The sequence below is a fragment of the Euprymna scolopes genome, chromosome 21 (genome assembly GCF_053919585.1).
Source record: "Euprymna scolopes isolate OS-2025 chromosome 21, ASM5391958v1, whole genome shotgun sequence".
Taxonomy (NCBI): Eukaryota; Metazoa; Mollusca; class Cephalopoda; order Sepiida; family Sepiolidae; genus Euprymna; species Euprymna scolopes.
The window spans coordinates 93,999,806-94,027,538 of NC_136502.1; the positions used below are offsets into that span (position 1 = coordinate 93,999,806).

Sequence of the window (27,733 nt, forward strand, 5' to 3'; positions counted from 1 at the left end):
TTTAAACCGAGGTTTATGTTTAGAAATGCAATAATTTAAAGTTCTGAAAAAAAAATGTTCATCCAGATATAAGAGTTAGTTTTTATGTCCATATAGATAAGCAGTATATGAATTTCGAGTGTTCTTTTTGAGTGGCCTACTTCAAATGACAGCAAATACCTCTCTCTCTGTCTCTCTCTCTCTCTCTCTCTCTCTCTCTCTCTCTATATATATATATATATATATATATATATATATATATATATATATATATATATATATGTATATATACTAGCATTTCAGCCCGGCGTTGCCCGCGTCTTTGGATGTGTATGTTGAGCAAAAAAAAAAAAAGTGGTAGTAGGAAGGCAGGCTCGAACCCGTACCGCAAAGGAGGAAAAGAATAGGAAAAAAAAACCTGACGTCTATGCTGTTACGACCACCGTCAAAAGGCTAGACAATCAAAACGAGAGGATGGCTTTCAAAAATATCGGTGAAAAAAGTGACCCTCCCTGTAGAAAAGTGTCCAGTTTTAGGTGAAGATATTAATGTTTTTAGCCAATGTTTCGATATTTGTTGTCTGACAGGTCGAACTTTAAAACGATACTAATCATGAGAAAATCCGTCGCCTCTGTCGAATGTGTTAGGCAGACATGCAAACATACATACATACATACATACATTTATATATTGGTAACTCAAAATTTTCGACCCAAACCGATGAAAAAGCTTGCCCTATCCCTGAATACACTTTATGTAAAATTTCAAATGTTTAGACCAGAAATTGGCTGAGTAATTTGGTAGAGACCGCAGAGGTCAAATTTTTTTAAACTTTGACCCCTATTATGACCCCTTAACATTTATTGTTTGGGGCTCAAATCAAGTTATTAATTTAGATCCATGTCCAAGGAACTTATATCTAAAATTTCGAGTGTGTACACCCCAAATTGTCGGAGGAGTTTGGTAGAGTTCTCAAAGATCAAATCGTTGAACTTTAACCACTTAACAACCAAATTTCTGGCCGGAAACCGATCACATAGATTTTTCCAAATCTCAGTAGCCTGTATATCAAATTTCGAGTCTGTAGACTTTAAATTGACAGAGTTATTGCGTAGGGAAATGTACACACACAGACAGACACACAGACAGACAGATACACAGACACGTTCACTTTTATATACATAAATATATATAAAATGTGTGTGTGTGTGTGTGTGTGTGTGTGTGTGTGTGTGTGTGTGTGCGTGTGTGTGCATTTCCCTATCAAATAACCCTGTCAATTTTCGGTATAGAGACTCGAGATTTGATATAAAGTGTATTGAGATTTGGGAAAATCTTTTATTTGGTTTTCGGCTAGAAATTTTGCTGTCAAGGGGTCAAAGTTCAACGATTTGACCTTTCAAAACTCTACCAAACTCCTCCGCCAATTTTGGGTCTAAACACTTGAAATTTTAAATGTAGGTTACTTGGACATGGATCAAACTTAAATTTTATTTGAGCCTAAAAAACTAAATGTTAAGGGGGTCAAAATTGGGGTCAAATTTTTTAAAAGTTTGACCTCTGCGGTCTCTACCAAATCACTCAACCAATTTCTGGTCTAAACATTTGAAATTTTACATAAAGTGTATTCAGAGATAGGGCAAGCTTTTTAATCAGTTTGGGTCGACAGTTTGAGCTGCCAAGGGGTCAAAGTTCAAAAGATTTAAGCTTTGCGGTCTCTAGCAAACTACTCAGCCAATATTGGGTCTAAACATTTGAAATTTATACATAACGGGTATTCAGACATGCGGCAAGAATTTTAATCAGTTTTGGGGCGAAAATTTGGCTGCCAAAAGGTGAAAGTTGAAAGAGTTGACCTTTGCAGATTCTAGCAAATTCCTCCACCAACTTTGGGTCTAAAGATTTGAAATTTTAGATGTAGGAAACTTGGACATGGTTAAAACTTAGTATTTAAATTTGATACCAAAATAATAAATGTTAAGCGGTCAAAATTGGGGTCAAAGTTTTAAAAAACTGACCTCTCTACGAAATTACTCAGACAAATTTTGGGCTAAACATCTTACATAAAGTGTATTCGCGCATAGGGCAAGTTATGAACAGTAAATAGGGCCCGAGCAAAGCGGGGGGGGGTGCTGAACTGCTAGTAAATATATATATATATATATATATATATATATATATATATATATATATATATATATTCAAGCAAGAATGATAGTTGATTTCAAACAGGTTTCAAGTACAAACAGGAATTTTAAGTTGGCTTCTCTGCTTGTCGTTCAGCTAAAAGTGATTGCCGTTCAATATAGAAACCAAATATAATTATAAGTTCCCATAATAAAACTTTGTTACTTGTTTTAAATTGCAATTGTGAATTCAAAGAAAAACAAGTTAGAAATTTGAAAACAAAGAAACCATTTATGCAATTATGCAAGAACGTTTGACATAAACATTTCAAAATCTACTAAAGTTGTTTATCAATTTCATGTAATTTCAGACATAAATTGAGCATCACATTAACCTAAACTGTGCTTTTTAAAGTCGACCATACATAGACATCCATTGTAAGTCACTATTTGCGTAACCCAATCAAAAATAACCTTTCATAAAATATTATACTTTTAATCTTTCATCCAATTATTTTGTTATTCAGTATCAGATATGATAGCTAACAAATGCTGACGTCATCCAATATGTTCCCTCATTCAACACATCATCTGATAAACTCGGGTTTTATTATGAAGAAGGACAAGTATTTGTGGACATTGAATTTGAAGATGACTTTTTTATTATACTGCAAGGAAGTGTTTCATAAATGAAAAAAGAAAAAAATGAATGAATTAGTTGTGGTAAGAAGACGAGTTCTTGCTGTGAATGTCTTATAACCAGGAAGCTCACTCCAGTCCCTTTCATGGAAATAACGATAGAGTAGAAAAAGACTAGCGACGTCTCATCTGTAAAAAAAGAACTGTAGAGAACAAAAGAGTTCACTCCCCCTACTAGATTATAAAGTTGATTTTGTTCTCTGAAAAAAATAAAGATTATTCTGAACAACACCATCCAAGATGTGGTAGCAGTAATCCATCTTAAGATGTGTCTGACTCTTATAAAAATAAAGGATTGTATTTGCTGTCAGGTGCTTTTTGGAATGCTAGAATGATCCAACCATTTTCCTGCAGGTCTGATAGTCTATATTTGTGCTTTTTTTTTTTTCGTGTTTATACTCAGTCCTATGGGTTAAGTGAACTGTTTATTTAAGAGTATTCTTCACACATAGTGGCAACAAAGAAAGCGGCGTGATACATCAGAGTGTAGTATCTGTTCTGATGCTCCACTCAAGTTAATTGGTTCTTAGTCAATGAAGAGGGAAACTCTTCTATACTAAGGCAATTATATTTTTGCCTACTTATAGAGTGCCCCATTTTTAGAGAATTTGGTTTCCCCTACATTAAAAATGACCTTATGTTAGATTTTGCTTCTGTGGGGACGCAAATAAATACCTGCATAATATTTTTCATTAAACATTTCTTTTTCTTTCAAAACTATTCACGTCTCTCGCTTATATACTTCAACAAAACAGTTTTAACTCCCTCGATAATGGATGAAGGAGGTGTCGTCTTGCCCTCAATTTTCTTTCATTTGACTCCAATCTATTCAATATAAATCAGCCAGAGAAGCATGTCTCTCACTACTCTATGCGCTATTGTGTTTTATCATTCCGAAGTTTTATTTCCTTTTAACTTTAATGTAGTATAAAAGCACAACAAAAGAATTATTCTTGCATTTTCATTCCCAATGGCTGCACGGGGGGGGGGGCATTTCAAGAAATGGAAAATTATCAAAAACAAAACAATACATCTAACTCGTATCTAGGTCACAGGTATTTTCTGGAACGATAGGATGATCCAAGCATTTCTTCCAGCAAGTTTAGCAACAGACTGGATAAGTGACATTCATATTAAATATGGAGTGAAATTCCTAAGCGCTTATCAAAACAACAAATCCATTCTGTTCATCGAAAAAAAGAAAACAAAAATTGCTTCAGTTGTGGTAAGAAGACGAGTTCTTGCTGTGAATGTCTTAGAACGAGAAAGCTCTCAGTCCATCTCCTTTTATGGAAATAATGATAGAGTAGAGAGAGACTAGCAACGTCTCTTCTGTGAGAAAAGAATTGTAGAGAATAGAAGAGTTTAATCTCTACTAGATTATAAAGTTAATAATAGTTAATAATAATAGTTAATAATAATAGTGTCTTACTCTGAAAGAAAAAAAAATGATTATTCTGAACAACACCATTTAAGATGTGGCAGCAGTAATCTATCTTAGGATGTGTCTGACTCTTATATAAATAGAGGATTGTATTTGGTATCAATTACTTTCTGGAGTGTTAGAATGATCCAACCATTTTTTTTTCAGCGACCGCAGCAACAGACTGGATATATGTATACGAAACTGCTTCCCTGTGGGTTACAACATGGTTGTTTTCAAATCTTCTCATAAGCCATCCTAATCAGTAATTAATTTTTTCTCCATTTCGTTTTTACCCTTTTTCTTTATCTTTTTTTTTTTTTTTTTACATAGGCATTACCACTTATCAAGGCCAAGAGGCCACTCGGGGATAAAGGTTAAAGAGCGTACAGTAGAAATTCGTTTTTACCCATTTTCTTTGTATTTTTTCACATATGAATGTGTTTGACTCTTATATAAATACAGGATTACATTTGGTGGCAAGTGTTTTCTGAAGCGCTAGAATGATCCTAGTTTTTCAGAGACCTCAGCAGCAGACTGGATATATATCTGCGTGATTGCTTCCCTACGGGCTACAACATAATCGCTTTCAAATCTTTTTATAAACCATTATTTATTTCATTCATCATTTTCACCTTTTTTTCTTTTTTCACTAATGGGTGAACATTTATTGAAGCCAAAAACCACTCAAGGATACAGATTAATGAGATGAAATGATAATTAGTCGACATATGAAGAATATTATAGGAGTATTATTAATGATTAATGGAATGAACTAAGCTTGTTCACTTATGGGGGACTGCTTATGACAATATTTACGTCAATAAACACAATTGTCCAATACTTTTCTCATTAAATATTATTCAAATCTACTTCACCTCTTATAAATATTAAAAACTGTTATACTCGACCCTTCAGAAAAAGTATTGGACAATTGTGTTTATTGACGTAAATATTGTCATATTGGGCCACATGACCAGTGTTATCTCCCTTATGGTGAAAATGTTTTTGAAGGAAAACAGGGGAAAAAGGACAAATAAAGGCCTGTCCAGAGATACGTTCGTTTAGGAGTCAATTTCTAAGACCTATCCAACACATGTAAGCATTTAAAACGGACATTAAACCAATGACGACGACGACGACGACGACGACGATGATGATGATGATGATGATGATGATGATGGGTGCTTTAATTATGTCATTAACTACGAGTTATTAAAGTTATTGGAAAATTTAGAAAATTTTATATTCTATTTTATTAAGTTTAGAAACGCATGGATAGAGAGAAATACATAATTCTCGGAGCACATGCATGTGGAGGTTTCTAAAATTTGTCATGCATTACGTTGATAATACTGACTCCTATCTGAAAGTAAAAATCAAGGACAAATACATTTCATGTATTAATAGTTTGTCCACAACAAACTACAAACAGAAGGGGGGGGCTAACTAGAGCTGGCAATCAATCGATTTGATTAAAAGTGGGCGATTTCACCGATTTCGATGACAATAAAATTATGGGAGGGTGGACCATTTGCTGATCCTTATTGAATCCCAGACAACTTCGTGTCTCCCTGCTAATATTAGAATAAATATAAAGAATACACGGTTTCAATACAACAAAAAATATTAGGTACGGGCAAAAATGGGTGGACAAAAATAAATTCTTGCGTTTTTTTATTTACTACTGAAAACTATAACTTTATTAAAGGTATTTTTGTTTAAACAAAATGATACATTTCCACTAAGATTGAAATAAAAATAATGAGTTCATTATATTCCGCGATCATTATTTGATAAATACTGAAAATTTCATTAAAATTGGTTAATTTCCTGATTTTTGGTGATTTTTTTAAGTAAAGGGAACGGTAAAAATGTTTATGAGTATCGGCATTCATTTTGCCCGTACCTAAAAAATATACAAGTTATACCTTTAACAAGAAAGAAAAAAAAAAAAAAAAGTAAGTAAATTTGTGAAAAAAATACTTACATTTTTTTTTTTTTTTTATCGTGCGTTCCTTCGTTTGTGAATGATTTTCACATAGTGAAACGAGAGTTCTCCAGAAAATTTCGTGTTAATGTGATTTAGGAGTTTTCCCTCTTTTTCCATTTTTTTTTTTTGGAGGGGAGGACTATGGCATGAAATACATTTCTTTCATTAAAGAGATAACACTAGTCCTGATGTCCAATTATTAACAAATACTCTTGTCCGATACTTTTTCTGAATGATAATTATAACATTTTCTGATATTTATAAGAGGTGAAATGCGTTTACATCAATAGTTTTGAATAATATTTCATCAGAATTATCAATAATAAAAATACATTTTCAGCTGCTGCCAATAAAAAAAAATAGCTAATAAAAGAGCACCGGGTCTATATAAAGAATTTGTGTCAATTAATGTCTTGGAAAAGTAAATTTGTTCAAATTCAGGCTGTGCAGTTCGAATGTTGGCACTTGTAAAGAAAGTCTGAAAAAAAATTATTGAGTTTCTCAAGAGAAGACGTATCGACCTATACATTATACCTTAAGTTGCTTCAGTTTGAGTCTATCCGTGGTGCATTCTTTTGTATTGTCCTACATTGTGTTGAAGAGATGCGATACAGAAGTAAATCTGTTAGAATGTTTTTTTTTTTTTTAAATTTTGTTGAACATATGCCAGTAGGTAAAACAAACATTAAACTGATGCTGCTGATGATGATGATTAGTTGCAGAGTTAATTTTGGAACTACAAATGATGCAAAAGTTACAACACCGAAATATAATACCTGTAGACATCACCCTCCCCATCCCTGTGCCTGCTTGATGCAAGTGTGTTGGTGGGTAGCAGGAGAAGTGTGATGACAACAATCAGGCTGAGCTCTCAGGTGCACAGGTAGACGGTCTTCGATGGGGGGATCATGATTTTGTCTGACTTTGCTCAAGATCACCATTAATTATAACTTTTTAAGGATGAAAGCCACTCGAGGATAAGGCTTAATGGTATGGTTGAGTTTGTCAGTTGAATGAGGAATAGTATTATGAGAGGACTGAAAATATTGAGTGAAATGAAGTTTGATTATTTATGAAAACGGGTTAAGCATTTGAAGACGTGCATGTTGTAGTATATAGGGAAGTAGTCCCGTGTTAAGGTGTTCCACAGATGGGAAGTTCTTGGAAAGAAACTGTTTTATTCTTACGAATTAAAATGGTCCGACATTTTTGACCGACTTGATTCCGTTGTTGGCACTGTTGGTTTCATTGTTTTAAGGCATATCAACCTTTTTGTGTTCTTTGATGCCTAATCAAATATATTTAGTAAGTTTTTATGCTTCGAGTTTCATATATATATATATATATATATATATATATATATATATATATACACACACAACTGAGTTATCATTTATCAAGACTTAATGGGTTAATGAGATCGATATGTAAATTCAATGATGAAAAATATAGTGAGAGGATTGAGACTGATTAATGGAATAAACTACCTTTGATTACTTATGGGAGACAGTTTATAACAAGTATTTGTTGACTTTGGATTTGGACACGAACATGTTATAGTCTGTCGGTAAGCCGCTCCATGGTAATGTTCACCACAGACGATAAGCCCAAGTTTTTATGCTTCAAGTTACTTATACATACATACATATATATATATATATATATATATATATATATATATATATATATATATATGTGTGTGTGTGTGTGTGTGTTATATGCTTTTTATATACTTAGGTATTTCAAAGCCTAATTCTTCTCATCAGAAGAGGAATTATGGATCTAGGTTGCAAACATTTCAATGCTCTCTATATATGTGTGTATATATTTACAAGTGTGTCACCATTTATCAACGCCAAAAGCCACTTAAGGATAAGAGTTAATGAGATTGACAGATTGTAAGTTGAAGGATGAAGAATATTATGAAAGAATTGAAACTAAGTTTATTATGGATGACGGTTTATGACAAGTATTTGTTGACTTTAGATTTGGAGAGGCCATGTTGTAGTCTGTAGAAAAGCAATCCCATGATAATGTTTTCTTGGAAATAAATTTTGTTCATGGAAATTCTTCCTGACATTAGGCGCTTGAGGGAAGAAAGGAAAGTTTTGTTTTGTTGAAGTAGGAAAATGAGTTCTTGCTGGGAATTTGATTCTGAGTTTGTTTTGAGTTCAGCAGAGGGAGTGATTTGCCATATTCGTGATGAAAACAGAAAGATTTCATTTTTGTTTGGAATGGTGGACATTCATAAAACGTCATTTGCCCGCCACAAATAATGCTAATATTTTTTATATAGAAAATAATAGAAAATAAACGAAAGATTCTGATGCGATTAGAACCTGAGCCTCGAATTAATGATCTGAGCTTAATTAAACCAAGAAGCATAAAGGCAAACAAAATGCTGAGAATAATGCGATTTGCATTAACATTTTATTTCTGAAATATAAAGACTTTGTGGGATTTAAAAAAATGAAATTGTTTGGCAAGAAAAGAAAACGAAAAGGATTGTGGTGCATTGGAGAGGTAGGTGATTGTTTACTGCGTTATTCATATTATTTGGAATCTTCGGACTCCTGTTCTTATCTTGAGTGTCATTTTTTTTTTTTTTTCCCCAATTACTCTAATAACTGCACTATGAGTCCTTACTGTGTCGTTTGTGGCATCTCACAATGTCAGTATTCCCAATTCTTTCATTAAGATGTTTTTAGAGACTGGAATATTTTCTACTATGAGAATAGTGCGATTTGCATGTGTTGATTTTATTTTAGAAACATAAGAATTTTGTAGAATTTAAAAAAAAAAAAGGTTTCACAAAAGGAGCTTATGGTGCGTCAGAGAGGTAATTGATTGTTTACTGTGTTGTTTAGGGTTTCTCACAGTGTCAGCATTCCTATTCCTTTTAATAAGATGTCCCTAGAGGCTTGAAGACTTTCTACTATTATATCATTCTTTTCTTGGACTGCTTGTCATTGAAATTCCTTCCTTGCTCCCTGTTTCCCCGAACATAAAATCATGCAGAAATTTAAATGTAATGTGAAAAAACATCTTGTTTCTCAGCTCCACACCAAAACTATGGGTCCTGGATATGACCTTAAACTATATCCAGTGGTGAGGCCCCAGTTTGCGGGCTTTGGAGAGTGTGGAGCCACCCTTTAATTGCCATTGCTCCCAGGTCCACTCTGACCCGAAGTGGTAGTACCTGTTAGGATCCCAACTATGGGTTAAATAGAAACCGACTTGAAAACAACAAATAAATTCTATTAAAAATGTTTTCTTCAAAATCTTTGGATTCGGCATTAAATAGCCTGAAAAGGGTTGATATGCCGTAAAACAAAAACAACCAACCAACTAACCAACCAACCAAAACCAAGAGTTTTGTTATAGGAAGCTCTTACACTTCAGTGACCATATGCTTTGTTTTAGATGAAAAAATAAATAAAGGTACATTTTCTTGTTTATTTCTCTTAATTGCTTCATCAGATATAAATCCTATTTCAGCCACATACAGTTTCAATTTACTAATATTGTTTCAACATAAACTGAAAGATTATACACTCGAGTTAATAGGGAATGAACTAAAAAAATAAATAAATCGTACATCATCTTTCTTAGTTTCAATCTAGCTATCATCATCATAGCGTTTCATTCCATCTCAAAATTCATTGTTGGGCTGTATCTGAGGCATCCCTTAGATCCGCTTAGGGAACAGTCTATAAGAATGTGTGCGATAGTTTGCATGTCAGCGCTGCAGGGACACTGAGCGTCTTGTATATAACCTCACTTGTGCAGGTTGTCTCATGGTTTGGCAAATTTCATTCACACCAAGTTGAGTGTTACCCACTCTTTCTGAAGGAGATCAGAGTCTACTGGGAGTTTTTCTTTCAGTGCTGGAAGACCCTTGTTGCTTACGTCTTTGACCAACTCATTTCATTAACATAGACGAAAGGATGCTTGTGTTGTTTGTCTGAGATATCCCTTAGATTCGTATAAGAACATGCTTCACTTAGGGGACAGTTTGTGAAGATGTGTGTGATAGTCTGCACGTTGGCACCACGGGGATATCGAGCATCTTGTACAAAGCAGGAATTGTGCAGGTTGTTCCATGTTTTGGCAGCCTTTGCTCAGGACCTCTTGATGTTGTTATAGAGGATGGCGATTGCTGTTGGTCTGCTTGTCACACTCTGCCTTCGTTATCGCCTCTTCATGAATTTATGGTCAAGTGAGTCCAGACACCCTGTAAAGAGATGGCAGGTTGGTTGATTTCAGATTGCCGATAATTGTCCTTCATGCCTTGTTGAGCTCAACATCGACCTTTGCAACCTGAACTGAATGAGCCCATACTGTTACACAGTATTCTGCAGGTGAATAGCACAGTTCTAAAGCTGACAGGCATAGCATTTATCAATATTCTTTCAACGTAAATTAAAAATATTAAATACTTGTGAGGTAAACGTTTTTGTCAATTAGCCTTGTTAATCGTTTACTTCACCGTTTGATTCTTAAATGTTTACTTTTTAGTTAGCCTTTTTGGTATCCAGGAGATTGAATGCTGAATTTCTTTTAGGCTTCATTTCTCTTGAATTTATTCTTTCTCTTTTTATTATTATGATTGGCTTTTTTGGCTTCATGCCTTGTCTAGAGCAACTTCCATAAAAAGATTGATTAAACTGAAAAAATAAAATGGCAAAATAAAGGTTGTGGGCTAGAATGACTGTCTGATGTCCAAAAAAAAAAAAAAAAACAATCACGAACCTAATGAAATGATAAGAACAATATCTAACTAGTCTTTCTAGTGTCCATGAGATTGAATGATGATTATTTTTTTTCAGTTCTAGTCTGTTTTGAATTCATGTTACCTTTATTTCCTTCTTTTATTATTATGATTAGTTTCTTATATTAAACTAGCAAGGGTGCTTGGCGTTGCCCGGGTAAGCAAAAAAAAAAAAGTGGTAGTAGGCAGGCTTGAACCGAAGGCGGAAAAGAAGTAAAAGAAAACCCAACGTCTTACCTCTACTCTACGATGCGACCGGAAATGTAAAGCGTTCAAATTTAACATAGTCTATCAAAAAGATGACATGCAGAAATGGCCTTTTTAATGTGGGGGATAAGCAACCCCCCAAAAAAGGGGGCACTCTGGCAGTATCCAAATAAATAGTAATTGTCTCAGTATGAAGGATTCCCTCTTTACAGAACAGATACTACCCAGGTGAAGGCCAAGAGTTGTCGATTGCATTTGATTCGTTTCGCTTTATTTATATGAAAAAGACAAACAAACACTCGAAACGAGGAATTTTTTAAAACTCGATCAAAAAAAATATAGAGAAAATGTCCTTTTGTGAATCTGAGATATTACAATCTAGGAAGCATGCGAAAACTTCTCCCGTAATCTAACCGACGTGAGAATCCCAACGCAAAAAGCTTTCGTAGACATACACAAACGCATGCGTCCATTTTGCCTTTTATATATTAGACTAGCGGGGTACCTGGCATTGCCCGGGTGTTTGTAGGTGTAAAAGAACAAAAAAAAGTGTTCGAACCCGTGACAAACCCAAAGACGGAAAAGAAAGTGAAAGAAAATGTGAACTTTTACCGCAACACTACGAAGTCATAGGAAGTGAAAAACGTTTAAATTTAGCAATGTCAATGGAAAAGTTGACTTGCAGAAATGAACGTTGGCTAGAGGCCAGTTCAGCTTTCCGCCGTTTCATTTCCAAGAAGCTGCCTTCGCCTTTGATTCAGTTTCGTTTTTATATGAAAAAGCCAAACAAACACGCGAGAGGAAAGAATAACATTAATTTTATAAAAGTCGACCAAAGTAAATCTAAATACAACATCCCTTCAGAAATCGTAGATATCATAATCTAGAAAGTATATAAAAAGTTCTAAAGAATAGTACCCTCCCCTCGAGAACTCTGGCGAAAAATGCCTTTGCTACAAAAACCTGCGCGGCCATTTTGTCTTTTATATATATAGATTATATAGATGGCTTTATACCTTGTCTGGAGTGACTTCCATAAAAATGGATTAAACTAAAAAAAAAACAATGCTAAAATAAAGGTTGTGGGTGACATTTCGTTTGATGTCGGTGAAACAAACACCGACCTAATGAAGCAATAAGAACGATATCTAGAAAGGATATGTTGGTAAATGCTTGCAATGACACACGATTGGTGTCATTCGACAACCGATAGTCGAGCTTGATTTGAAATAGTTTATAGAAAGGTCACATCTGCAAATAACAGGATAAGATGTTAAAGCAAAGCTCATGTTGAACGGTCTTTTTTTTTAATACGTGAACTTTCACAAAGGTTAAGCATGAGTCAACTCTGTTTGCTCATAATTTGTTGGGTTGGTCATGTGACGTGGGTAGAGGTGATTTTTATGTGAGAGATATTTCTAAGGTACAATCTGATAAACAAAGGTCGGAAGACTTAACATTTGATGTTCTTAGCTTAATCTTATAAATTAGTTCCTATTTACAATGCCTCTCCACGGTACAGAGTTAGACACCAACTTATAAATTAGTTGTCCCCATAGTGTTAGCTAAGTTATAATAAAGTGTGTTTTTTTAAGACAAAAATATTGTGACAACTTCTAAGTGCTGAACTTACCGCAAGTGGGTCGGAGGGGAAGTAAAAGAACTCTTCTATCTATGGACGATGCTAGATCATTTTTTTCTGTTACCTGGAAAGACATGTTATCTAGACAAGTCTCGTCAGTCTGGTCAAATCTCGCGGAACGAGAAGTCGGCCGATTTTTTTTTTTTTTTTTTTTTCCGATTTTTACACAGAAGACACATGTGTTAAATTCATCTGCCTTACCAGCATGTTATCGTCACAAGAATAGATTGCTTGTAATATTTCTGTAAATGTGCTTTCTTCCCTCGCCCCTTACTCCTCAGTAAGATAATTCCGACAACATGTCCTTGTTATTTTTGTATGCAAACATTTATTATATTTTGCTTAATCACAGCCTTTCACACACAACAAAACAAAGGGACGCATCCTTGTGTTGGGACAATGTTTTTTCAGACCCAAGCGGAGAAGAACTGTCACCCAACTACTTACCCAAGTTCACAAATAGCTAACCCTAACCCTAACCCTAACCCTAACCCTAACCCTTACCCAAGTTCACAAATAGCTGCCTCAACCCAAAAGTTTTGTGTGTCTACAATTATTAGATGCCCGAATGAGCTGCAGTTTCTGCCCACTTCCCCTGCAAAACATTCACAGCAAAAACTTGTCTGGCTACAACCATGGTAAATAATTTTCCGTTCGTCCTCTGTGCACTTAAAACTAAACAGAATTTCCATGAGCAAAGTATCTTTCCTAGAACTACTCATATATGGAACCCAATACCACGGCGCTATTTCCCCAGCTGACTACAACATGTTCGTTTTCAAGTTCAATATTAAACAATTCTTAAATTATGAAATTTCTGGCCAGTTTCAATCATTGTAAACAATCTTCACATCGCTGTTTCATTATCCTTATGATAAATTAATCAACCTTTATTCTCGAGTGGCCTGTGGGCCTTGATAAGTAGTGATTCGCTTGTACATAAGAAGATAGGCAGATAGATCGCCTGCCTTGTTGCAGCCTAATCATAATGACACACCGGTTCCCATTAGATCACTGAAGTTAAGCAATGTTAAACCTGGTCAGTACTAAAATGGGTGACCATTTGGGAATTCCAGGTGCTGTATGTGCTCTCTGCTTATCTCGGTATTGTTTCCAGTCGTCTAGCACTTTTCCTTACCACTGGACTCAAACAGTGCCGATTCAGGAGAGGTGTGGTTGGAGATTGCACAACACTTGCCTCACAATTATACATGTAAACTATCCTTACAAGGGGTATCCATTGTCTCTTGTCTCTTGTTACACTTAACATGCAACTGACCCACAGGAGCATCGACGTTTCGTGTCCATCTACTTCAGTTGTCTGCAGAAAACTAGACTGAGACCCTTTTTAGTGGAAGTCATGTGGCTTCATATACGGCACAATGATGTTGACCCACCAGTTCTCGCCACATCACTGAAGTTAAGCAACATTGAGCCTGGCCAGTACCAGATGGGTGACCATTTGGGAAGGCAAGGCGTTTTATGTACCTTCTGGGAAGGTTGGGTGTGGGGCCAGCACCCTCACTCCGAAAAAAAAGAACTCCTCACTACAAAGGCATCTACAAAGTTGTGGATGATCTATGCTCCTTCAGGGGCTCAAGGCTATGGATGGTCACGTGGTTTCCTCAACTGCGGTTTTTAGGTTTTATTTCCCATTTTATGGCGTCACTCAAACCTCTCCATCTGGCACTTTATATAAAAACATTGTATCCAATCCTCAAAGTATTGTCTTATCATCCACTTGACATTTTCATAAACCTTTATCCTCGAGTAGATTGTGGGCCTTGGCATGGGGCGATTAATTACTTATCTCTTCTCTATATAAATAAAATGAACTCATTTTTTCCCGTCTGATTTTGACCTTAATAGGATTAAAAATCAAGATATTTCATGCAAATACAATATGCACAAACGGCAGAACAATATCTGAGGTGTGTTATAGGCTTATTATTTCTCAAATTCCTCGATAATCTTAGATTTCTATACTTTTTCTGCTGAGAAGTCACGGCCAAAATCGGTTAAGATCAATGGAAGTGGTAAAATATTTTCTCTCTAATAAATTCCTCCTCCCCCTGCCACCACTTGGGGATCATTCACAAGGAACAGTTGAGAAGAGAACACCGGTTTGGCTTCGTAGTTCTTTCATGTGAAGTTATTTAAAATCACTAAACTAAGCTGCAGTGCTCTGTGGCGTAGTGGTTAGCGTGCTGGACAATTCACATTATATTTTCACATTCTTGCCGACCTACCGTAGTCAGTTTTTTTTTTTTTTTTTCCTAAACAACTGGAATGGACTTTTCTTGGTGGCCGAACTGTTAACGTTGCAGATGTTTTTTTTGTTTTTTTTCACACTTTATTTTCCTACTTTTACTCATGACTCCGGGTTTGATCCTTCCTACTTACCTACCATAACATTTTTTAAAACTCCCCCCCCCCCGTCCCGGAAACAAACACTCGGGCAACGCCGGGTACCCCCGCTAGTATGACATAAGTTATAGTCATAAAAAATTCAAGTCATTGGGCAAATTTACAGTTATTCTCTGGTGCCTTCATCCACACACAGTCTCCAACCCTAACCCTAACCCCAACCCCTTCACCCACACGCAGTCTCCAACCCTAACCCTAACCCTTCACCCACATGCAGTCTCCAACCCTAACCCTTAACCCACACGCAGTCTCCAACCCTAACCCTAACCCTAACCCACATGCAGTCTCCAACCCTAACCCTTCACCCACACGCAGTCTCCAATCCTAACCCTAACCCTTTCACCCTGACTGAAGTAATGGTAAATCGCATTAGATGGTCTGGATGCATAGGAGTCATCGTCTTTCAGGGATCACATTGTACAAGTAGTCAACTTGTGGTATTGAACAACCACAGTATGGTGGCATTTCTCTGTTATGCCATTTCTGGCCAGGCCATATGTGCAACAAAATATCAGTTTCATGCTCCACCCATCGTAAATCCTTGCTGCGGAAAGCTGTGTTATTATTTGCGTGTAGTTCCAGTGTTTTTTTTTATGTTCACAAAAGACCATTTCGATTTGACAAATCATGCTTGCTGTATCTTGCCAGGGCAACTACCGCCACACAGAAAACTGCGATGATCCACAATCACAATCATTAGGAAATAGTGACACTGTAATGTGTACTGTCCATTCCACACTGTTGCCAATTGCAACTCACCTCTCGTTTTCCCTTTTCTCAGTGGACTGGTGCTGAATCTATCAATTGGTATTTCACATACATCTGTATAGCCGACTTGACTCTTGCTTTCGTCATTGCTGGTTAAACTCTTCTGGTAAAATAAGTGATACATCGCACTTCTACATGTCAATTGTTTTTGCGAATGTGCATGAACTGAGCTGCATCCAGCTCAGCTGCATATACAACTTCGATCAGAGACTCAGGTTCTACGTCTTTCTTCATTATATTGAACCATGACTGTGGCACTTGTGTCAATTGGTCAGCTATTTTTTTTTTAATTCCATTTTCACCCCAAACAAGGTACAGTGCCACTTTGATGTAGGGGGCTACTATAGAAGACAGTAGTTGCAGGGATACTATGTAGCAGCAGGATGTCTATTCACATGAAACTTGAATTTAAGTTAAATGAAATGAGCTCAGTTTAGGATAATATTTTAGATAATTATAATTTAATTTGTTCTTGAGGGTTTTTTTTAACGAATTTGTTCTGGTTTTGTGACATCTTTCAACCAGGCAACGCTGGTACACAGGTCCTGCTAGCTATAAATATTTGAGAAATAGTATCCTCTAGGATTTTGTTCAACATTTTGTACTTAATTTTAACCTAAATACGAATCCTTAGAAATATAGCTATAAACTATTTCAAAATCAAATATGGTGACATTGTATGGATTTTCCTACGTGTTTGTCGAATGCAATGAATAAGCATTTTTATTCTGATATTTTTGCGAACTTTAAATATCTCTATCTCCTTTTATCAAATATTTTTCTTACCAAATCTATTTTAATTCATTCAAAACAAACAAACAATTGTTTTCATAGGAATATACATTTGTCTCTGATGAGGTGTTTGGTTTCTGCTATTTAACGAAACGTATATAAGACGTACTTCATAAAATATATGAATAAAATATTATGAGTATGAATCAAATACATCATCTAGTTTTGGAATGATAACTAACGATATATATATACTAGCATTTAATCCCGGCGTTGCCCAGGTGTTTGAAGGTGTGTGATGAGCACAAAAAAAAGTGGTAGTCGGAAGGCAGGCTCGAACCCGTACTGCAAAGGACGAAAAGAATGAGAGAAAACCTGACGTCTTTGCTGTTACGACCACCGCCAAACCAGAAGTGGCGTAGGTTTTAATTAAGGCTAGACAATTCAAAGGAGAGGATGACTTTTGAAAATATTAGCGAAAAAGCGAACTCTCTGTAGAAAAGTGCCCAGTTGAAGGTGAAGATATTAATGCTTTTCGCCAATTTTTCAATATTTGTCGTCTGAAAGGTCGAACTTCAAAACGATATTGATCTTGGTAAAATCCGTCGCCTCTGTCGAAAAGTTTTAGGCAGACATGAAAACATACATACATACACACATTTATATATTGGTAACTCAAATTTTCGACCCAAAACCGACTAAAAAGCTTGCCCTATCTCTGGATACACTTTATGTAAAATTTCAAATGTTTAGACCCAGAAATTGTCTGAGTAATTTGGTAGAGACCGAAGCAGTCATTTTTTTTTTTTAAATTTGACTCCTATTAAGACCCCTTAAGATTCACTGTTGTGGGCTCACATCAAGTTATTAAGTTAGATCCATGTCCAAGGAACCTATATCTAACATTCCAAGTGTTTGGACAAAAATTGGCGGAGGAGTTTGGTAGAGTTCTGAAAAGTCAAATCGTTGAACATTGTTGGGAGGTGTACGCTAAGCGAAAAAAAAAAATTTAAAAAAAGTCAATGTTTTAAACTTTTACCCCTATGATGACCTCTTAACATTTATTGTGTTGGGCTCAAATCAAGTTATTAAGTTAGATCCATGTCAAAGGAACCTATATCTAAAATTTCAAGTGTTTAGCCCCCAAATTGTCGGAGGAGTTTGGTAGAGTTCTCAAAGGTCACATCGTGGAACTTTGATACCTTAACAGCCAAATTTCTGGCCGAAAACCGATCACATAGATTTATCCTAATCTCAGTATCCTGTATATCAAATTTCTAGTCTGTAGACTAAAAATTGACGGTTATTGCGTAGAGAAATGTACACAGACACACAGACACAAAGACAGACACACAGACACGTTCACTTTTATAGATATATTAGCATTTCAGCCCGGCGTTGTCCGGGTGTTTGGATGTGTATGTTGAGCAAAAAAAAAACAAGTGTTAGTAGGAAGGCAGGCTTGAACCTGTACCGCAAAGGAGGAAAAGAACGGGGTAAAACCTAACGTTTATGCTGTTACGACCACCGCCAAACCAGAAGCGACATTTTTTAAAAGTAAGGCTAGGCAATCTAAAGTAGAGGATAACTTTAAAAAAATATCGGCGAAAAAAGTGACCCCCCCCCCCTGTAGAAAAGTGTCTAGTTGAAGGGGAAGATATTAATGTTTTTAGCCAAGTTTTCGATATTTGTCGTATGAAAAGTCGAACTTTAAAACAATACTGATCTTGGTAAAATCCGTCGCCTCAGTCGAAAGTGTTGGGCAGACATGCAAACATACATACATACATACATTTATATATTAGTAACTAAAAATTTTCGACCCAAACGATGAAAAAGCTTGTCCTATCTCTGAATACCCTTTATGTAAAATTTCAAATGTTTAGACCAGAATTTGTCTGAGTAATTTGGAAGAGACCGCAGAGGTCAATTTTTTTTAACTTTGACCCCTATTATGACCCCTTGAAATTTATTGTTTTGGGCTCAAATCAAGTTATTAAGTTAGATCCATATCCAAGGAGCCTATATCTAAAATTTCAAGTGTGTAGACCCAAAATTGTCGGAGTTTGGTAGAGTTTGCAAAGGTCAAATCGTTGAACTTTGACCCCTTAATCGCCAAATTTCTGGCCAGAACCTGTCACATCGATTTTCCCAAATCTCAGTACCCTGTATATCAAATTCCGAGTCTGTAGACTAAAAATTGACAGAGTTATTGCGTAGGGAAATGTACACAGACAGACACACAGGCAGATACACAGACACGTTCACTTTTATAGATATATAAATAGATAGACTAATAGATTAAACAAAAATATATACGTATACATATATATATATATATATGGAAACAATTTTTTGTTTACTGTAAAGATTTTACGCAAATATTATGCAAGTATAAATCATGTAGAATATTTGCATGAATATAATTACACGTAATAGTTAACTCTAGATGATCATCCCATAACAAAACCGAAAAAACTAATAGGGAATTAATTAAAATGAATGTTTAAAAGAATATGCAAATTAGCTAGATGTTTTTCTAGTGAATGCATTTCCACAACCCATATATAAGAAAATTGTATTTTCTTTTTAAATTAATAGAAAAGAGGGTTTTTTAATATGAATATCAATACACACAAAAGAAAAACGAATTTATAGGAGTACTAGCATGGGTGCCCGGCGTTGCCTGGGTGTTTGGAGGGGGCATGCTGAGCAAAACAATAAAACAAAACCCAAAAAAAAGTCAATATTTTTAACTTTACCCCTATTATGACCTCTTAACATTTATTGTTTTGGGCTCAAATCAAGTTATTAAGTTAGATCCATGTCAAAGGAACCTATATCTAAAATTTCAAGTGTTTAGGCCCCAAATTGTCGGAGGAGTTTGGTAGAGTTCTCAAAGGTCAAATCGTTGAACTTTGACCCCGTAACAGCCAGATTTCTGGCCGAAAACCCGATCACATAGATTTTCCCAAATCTCAGTACCCTGTATATAAAAATTGACAGAGTTATTGCGTTGAAAAATGTACACAGACACACAAACACACACAGACACGTTCACTTTTATAGATTAAACAAAAATATATACATATACATAAATATATATGGAAACAATTTTGTGTTTACTGCACACTTTTTACGCAAATATTATGCAAGTATAAATCATGTAGAATATCTGCATGAATATACTTACACGTAATAGTTAACTAAAGATGATCATCCCATGAGAAAACCGAAAAAACTACTAGGGAATTAATTAAAATGAATGTTTAAAAGAATATGCAAATTAGCTAGATCTTTTGCTAGTGAATGCAATTCTACTACCCATATATAAGAACATTGTATTTTCTTTTAAAATAAATGGAAAAAATAATAATACACAAAAGAAAAACGAATTTATAGGAGTATATATATATATATATATGTATATATATATATACACTAGCAAATGTACCCGTCGTTGACTTGGTTCAAAGCCTACAGAAAATGGACTCTGATTTATGAAAGTATGATGATAGGTTATGAAAAGGAAGGGTTGTAAAGAGTTAGCTTCGAATTTGGGGCTATAAAAACCAAAGCAAAATATGATGAAAGTAAAAATAAAATAGATAAACTCCATAATTTATTATACCATATCTGTTCACACTGAAACACTTATCACAATATTCTGTGGATCTATATTAAAAAACCTTGTTAAACTTTGTGACATATTTCCATTCTATGGAGGTCAGGTGCGAACGAACACCTCATAATTTTATTATACCATATTTCTTCAAACTGAAACATAATTATCAAAGTATACTTATGCAGATTTTTTTTTTTTTTACATAGGCATCACCACATTATCCAGGCCAAGAGACCACTCAAGGATAAGGGTTAAAGAGTGTACAGTAATCATTAGTAATGAAAATTTGGTAAATTTGATAACTTATATGGAACGGCCCATCAAGAACTTATTTACGTTAGACTTGAACACAACCATATTGTAGTCAGCCGGAAAGCAGGAAAACGGAAGACAATTCCACAGGCGTGCAGTTCTAAGAAAGAAGCTTTGTTCATGGAATCTACGTTTAGTTTTAGGCACAGATAAAGAGTGGGGGAAATTATTGATAGTGTTTACAGCTAGACGAGTGTATCTTGTGAAAGTTTGGCGAGGGGGGACCATAGATTGAAGCTCAGTCGAACACTTTCCATGAAAATAACGATACATCAGAGACAAACTCAAAACATCTCTTCTGTGAGATAGAGGTTGCAAGGAAGAGAAAAGGACATCTCCTACGAGGCTACGAAGTCTATTTTGAACTCTATCAAGGCAGGACAAGTCCTTTCTAGCAGCTCCTGCCCAGATGTGGCAACAGTATTCCATCCTTGGACGTACCTGGCCCTTATATAGAAAGAGAATAGCATCAGCAGTGAGATATTTACCGGATCGATAGAAAGATCCCACCATTTTTCCAGCGGCCTTGGCAACAGATTTGATGTACGTGTTCCATTTAAGATCAGGAGTAATGGTCAAGCCCAGAAGCTTGTCAAAACTTGAGGCCTCCTGAAGACGAGAGCCATTCATTTCAATTGATGCCAGATGAGGATCAGAATGTTGATGATGTAAAGAGAGAGCTTGGTTTTAGATGCATTAAAAGTAGCCAGCCACTCCTTTCCCCATTGTACTACGTGCTCAAGATCAGAGGAGAGAGAATTGGAGAGAACTTGATCGTTTACTGTCTTAGATGTGCTATCATAAATGGTAGTGTCGTCAGCATAAATGTCTACAAATGATGTAAGGATGTGATTTGGAAGATCATTAATGTAAATCAGGAAAAGAGTTGGGCCCAGGATGGACCCCTGAGGGACACTGGCATTAATACTGTGAGCTTCTGATTTTTGCCCCTCAACTACTACTCTTATGAACCTATCAGAAAGAAATTATTTAATAATTGAGAAAACATTTCCAGCTATACCATAGCTAGAGATCTTATGAAGTAAGCCTTTATGCCATACCCTATCAAAGGCCTTAGATATGTCAAGAGCAATTGCCCTAGAAAGATTGCCTCCGTCGAGAGATTTGCTAATCCTATGAGATATAACTGTAAGCACATCTGCTGTAGATCTAACAGAACGGAAACCATATTGAGTGTCACTAAAAAGTTTATTTTTGTTGAGATGGTTGATTACTTCTGTATTTAACACAGATTCTAGCAACTTACTCATGACGCACAGGAGACTTATTGGCCTGTACTGAGAGGGGGATGAGCAATCACCTGAATTCTTAAATACAGGGCATACTGATGAGATTTTCCAGGGAGATGGGAAACTATTCTCCTTAAGACAACGTTTAAACAGTTTTGTAAGTATGGGTGCTAGTTCAGGTTCAAGTCTTTTGAGTACTATAATTGGAATACCGTCAGGGCCAGTTGCTTTACTGAAATCAAGGTTTTTGATTAGCTTGACAACATCACGTACAGATATACGTATATCACATAGCGTGTTTTCTGATACAGGAGGAAATATTGGGGGTTGGCGGCCTTGGTCGCAAAGGGTAGAATTAGCTGCAAAGTTCTTGACAAAGAGTTTGGCTTTGTCTGATGCTGACGAGATTACCTCAGGTCCATTGATAATAGTTGGGATGGAGCACACGCTTCTGTTCAGGATTCTGTTTGCTATTTGCCAAAACTGGTGGGAATCAAGCCGCTGCTCAGCTACTTTGGACTTAACAGATTGAGCATACAACTCTCTTGCGTCCTTTATTGCTTTCTTAAAATGGTTGCTGGCAGTCCTGAAAGTGGCTTTAGTTTCCATGCATCTATTACGTTTAAAGCAGTGGAAAAAGTGATTTCTGTGCACAATGGCAGCAGCACATTCTGGAGAGAACCATGGCTGGCTGTTAGGTTTTTGCTGAAACTTTTTCGAGGGTATGAAACGGTCAATACCTACAATTAACCATTCCGTCAGGTCTAATACTATATATATATATATATATATATATATATATATATATATATAGATATAGATATAGATATAGATATAGATAGATATGAAAAGTCTTTATTAAAGTTTGTGCCTATTTCCATTCTATGGAGGCCAGACGCGAACGCAGACCTCACAATTTTATTATACCATACCTATTTAAGTTAAAACATACTTATCAAAGTATTATTATGTACATCTATATCAAAAACACTGTAAGCGTTTTTTTTTTTTAATTTTTACATTTTTTATTTCCATACTTTGTGGATCAGGTGCGTACGCAGACCCCACAATTTTAATCAATCATCATTATGCCGTATCAAACATGCCCATTCCTGTGTCTCGATACATCTTCTATCATTATATGTGATCAGTTTTCTATAATAGTCAACCATATAGGAGCCTATTCGTGACCAGACACACACACAGACGTTCAGCTTTATATTATATATATATATATATATATACATACATATATATATATATATGTGTGTATATATATATATATTGTGACTCAAGAGCACAACTAAGCTATAATGTGGGAAAGCAAGAGAACCCCCTCTTTGCGTGTGTGTGTGTGTGTGTGTGTGTGTGTGTGTGTGTGTGTGTGTGTGTGTTATTGCTATTTCGATCACTGAACGACTATGGTTTTAAAAAACTAAACAGGTTACAGTCTAGACACGATCACCCCAGAACATCTCCTGATTGGACGTGACAATCCCCCCCTCTCTTGCTTTCTCTCTCTCTCTCTCTCTCTCTCTCTCTCTCACACACTCTGTGTGTGTGTGTCTCTCTCTCTCTCCTCACACCCTCTCTCTCTCTCTTCCCGAAAGTTATGAGAGAGAAAGAGAAACTAATTCAAGGAATGTTTTAGCCCGAAAACCGAGCACGCGGTGAAAAGAATATAAGAAAAATCCATTCTATACACGGACGGTGTTCAGTGAAAATGCAAATCGAATCACTTGTGTAAACTGGCCATTTATCATGTGCCCAACCAATCCATAGGAGTGGGATGGACAGAGAAGGACAAAATGAATGCACAGTGGTGCAAAGAACTGATATTTTATGGCACAAGAATACCAAAAGAGGCGTCGCCATGTTGTACTGAGACACAAAAAAAGAAATTATCTTGGCTGAAGATCTAATTATATGAGGTATTTAGTTCTCTCCCAATGTAAGAACACAGACATAAGGGTCGGAAAGTGAGATGGAGAAGTCAGCGCCCTCGAAAAAGGACGCTCTGACCTTCAACAAGTCCTGGGCAGCCCAGTTGGCATTCCCCAGTAAGGATGTCTCAGAGCAATAACTAACCTCTTCTCAAAGAGAGAAGGCAAAGCCTGTGAGGGTGGACCTCCTAGAACCGCATAGGAACAGCATCACACCGCAATCAACAGAGACTAGATCATTGCACGAATGTTCTAATCTCTGTCGATTTATGGGGCCTGGGATAGGTATTTAGTTCTCTCTCACTGCAAGAACTTAGTCACCGGGGTCGGAAAGCGGGATTGAGAAGTCAGCATTCCCTCTGAGGAGGGGCACTCTGACCTGCAAAAGTGCCTGGGCAGCCCTGTCGGCATTCCCTGGTAAGGGTGCCTCAGGCGATTAGCAATAAACTAACTCCTTCTAAAATAGAGAAGGCAAAGCCTGGAAGGGTGGGCCTCTTAGAACTGCACAGAACCTCACCCCACCGCTAAATCAACAGGAACCGATTTATAGGTCTCATAGCGGAGTCACCAGATATATGAGTGTGGCTTGTGAGTCGGCATTAGTCGGAATCGGTCGATATTAGCGATCACGGTTGCGGGTGCAGGGATAACTATAAGTCGAAAGTGGTAGAGTAACAATGGGACAGTTAAAGATAAATTTAGCGAGATCTCTGATTTACAGACGGGTCCTACCGAGTCACATCCACATGAATTTAAAAAGGCGTGAATAACTTGAGAAAAATAATGACAAAGAATTTGAGATCGCTGTACTGTGATAAAATGACATTAATTAACATGTTTAAGAAACATTAATTCAAATTTTTTCAACGTTAAGGGTTTTTGCAACAAGTGTTCATAAGACAGTCTTTGTTAATGAGTGTCTCGTAGAAAAGGCAAAAAGTTTGTGATTATGAATTCTCATTTTAAAAGCGAACACGTGTGGTTATTTTTCTGGAGGGAAAATAAAATCATTACTTGTTTAAGTGACATGCGCACGCGTATGTGTGTGTGTGTGTGTGTGTGTGTGTTCAATACATATGCAAACATATGTTCGGAAAGAATTAATTCTCCTTTGATATGGTATTTTCCATGTAGAGAATGTAGGTGTATGACGCGTGCGAAGTCATGTTAATGGTTTCACATCACAAGGACTAAAGTTGGCAGCGATGTTGTTTACTCCTAAAACTGCATCCTGGACTGGTTTGATTTATGCATGCAAAAGTTTATATAGGAGAGTTCTAGAATGCTCCGGACTATTTGCTGTATTACTGCACACGATGTGTAACATAGTTCTTTTATCGAATGCGTGCGAATGGGCAAACTACGACATTGTGTGTTTACGCATTCTTCAAATACATGCATGTTGAAAACGGTGATTGCTATGAAATGTCTCTGCCGGAGATTTGTTCTGGTCGGATACACCACTCTCCTCTATCTAAGGCTATATAAGAAGGAATAAAATATTACAAGTTGATGGCAGTCCAAAAGAAAAGTGACGTCATCAGTTTTTGAGTTGTGCAGTTGCTGGGGTTTGATGAATTGAGTAATTTAGAAAGAAATGAGCCATGTGTGTTTGCGAGGTGTATGATGGACATTTGTATCTGTTCAGAATATACCAGAGAGTGGAGCAAATGTCGTAAGTGATAATTCCTCATCATTCCTCGGTTTGCTTCTATCTGTTAGAAATCAGCGTTATTTGGCTTGAATGGCGTTAATATGCATGCGTGTGGTGTATCGGCATTGCGTAAGAATGCGATGTATTTGTAAGAAGCCATTATGTCTTGTTTTCCTAAGGCTGGTCTAGACGATGTTCTGTCTGTCATTACTATATTTTTATTCGGGTCCGGGTCACTGGGTGGGTTGCACAACCACTCCAGGAGCTGGCATTAGACAGTCCCCTCTTAATGATTAAACGCATCTCCCGGACCAGCGACCGCGCTACCTCGTACACAGAGGTCGTTTTGTGTGCGAAGACCAGCCTCAGGATGGGGGCACCACTGGGGTGCCCTATCGGTAACTTACGGCACAGCGGCAAGTGGAGGGAGCAGACACATAACTCACACATATAAATAGCTTTTGCATGATGGAGGGTTTCACATACCACGCATGTACGTGTCATAACATTTCAGAGAACCCACCATCACAAGGAATGAGAGATCACCCAGATCCCTCGGAGAAAGCCCCAGACAAGCGAGATCCATGCTACTTGACGGGTGGAGCAAGCCTCGATAGGTTAGCACTACCGAGGCATGGTTCACTGAGTAAGAGGGTCCACGGTTCAGCAAAAACAAAAAAAAACGGCCAATATTTTAACTTTGACCCGTATTATGACCCTCTAACATTGACTGTTTTGGGCTCAAATTAAGTTATTGATTTAGATCCATGTCCAAGAAACCTATATCTAAACTTTCAAATGTTTAGACCCCAAATAATCGGAGGAGTTTGGTAAAGATCTCAAAGATCAAATCGTATAACTTTGACCCCTTACAGTCAAATTTCTGGCCGAAAACGGATCACATAGATTTTCCCAAATATCAGTACCCTGTATATCAAATTTCGAGTCTGTAGACTAAAAATTGACAGAGCTATTGCGTAGGGAAATGTACACAGACACACAGACAGACAGACACGTTCACTTTTATAGATAGACTAGCATCTCAGCCCGGCGTTGCCCGGGTGTTTGGAGGTGTATGTTGAGCAAAAAAAAAAAAGCGATCAATTTTTTAAAAACTTTGACACCTATTATCACCCCTTAAAAATGTTTTGTTTTGGGCTCAAATTGAGTTATTAAGTTAGATCCATGTCTAAGGAACCTATATTTAAAATTTCAAGTGTTTAGACCAAAAATTCTCGGAGGAGTTTGGTAGAGTTCTCAAAAGTCAAATCGTTGAACTTTGACCCCTGAGCAGCCAAATTTCTGGCCGAAACCCAATCCCAAATATTTTCCCAAATCTCAGTACACTGTATATCAAATTTCGAGTCTGTAGACTTAAAATTGACAAAGTTATTGCGTAGGGAAATGTACACAGATGCACAGACAGACACGATCACTTTCATAGATAGGTAGATAGATTAAACAAAAATATATATGTACTAGTATTTCAGTCCGGTGTTTGGATGTGTATGTTGAGCAAAAGAAAAAAAAGTGGTAGAGGAGTTTGGTAGAGTTCTCAAAGGTCAAGTCGTTGAACTTTAACCCCTTCAACCGAAAAAAAAACCGTATAGGGAATTAATTAAAATGAATGTTTAAAAGAATATGCAAATTAGCTAGATCTTTTGCAGATGAATGCAATTGCACGATCCATGTATAAAAAAAAATTGTATTTTCTTTTTAAATAAATAGAAAAGAGGGTTTTTAATATGAATATCAATACACACAAAAGAAAAAACGAATTTATAGGAGTATAGATAGGTAGATTGTTACAAAACTGACACATATTCTTTCACGTTTTACATTACAAAAAAAAAAAATAGATTCATATTTTTAAAAAATCTTCATGCAGATTTTTTTCCGTCTTCTAAATGAATAAACATGGGTTTTTACTGCATTATTCGGGTGATGAGGAGGAGGAGAATGACGACGACGACGACGACGACGACTACACGTTCAATAAAAAGCAAAAAGAAAATCTCACCTCGTCGCTCATGTATATAAATTACAAAAATAAATCTTAGGTATATTCAGTTATATTTAAATCTTTATTAAGTTTTCTTTTGATTCTCTTTGATAATAAAAACCCAAAACAAAAAGGTAACCATTTTAAATTGTCCAGGAATTCATTTTTTTTTCACCAATT

The 27,733-nt window shown here is 36.3% G+C and overlaps 1 protein-coding gene and 1 pseudogene across 5 annotated transcripts in view; one reads left to right on the top strand and one right to left on the bottom strand.

Annotated features, from left to right (window-relative positions):
* LOC145242590 (monocarboxylate transporter 14-like) overlaps positions 1-27,733 on the bottom strand; it is a 168,987-nt gene that overhangs the window by 105,699 nt on the left and 35,555 nt on the right. The window lies entirely within an intron of this gene.
* Positions 13,811-13,928, top strand: LOC145243123 (5S ribosomal RNA; annotated as a pseudogene).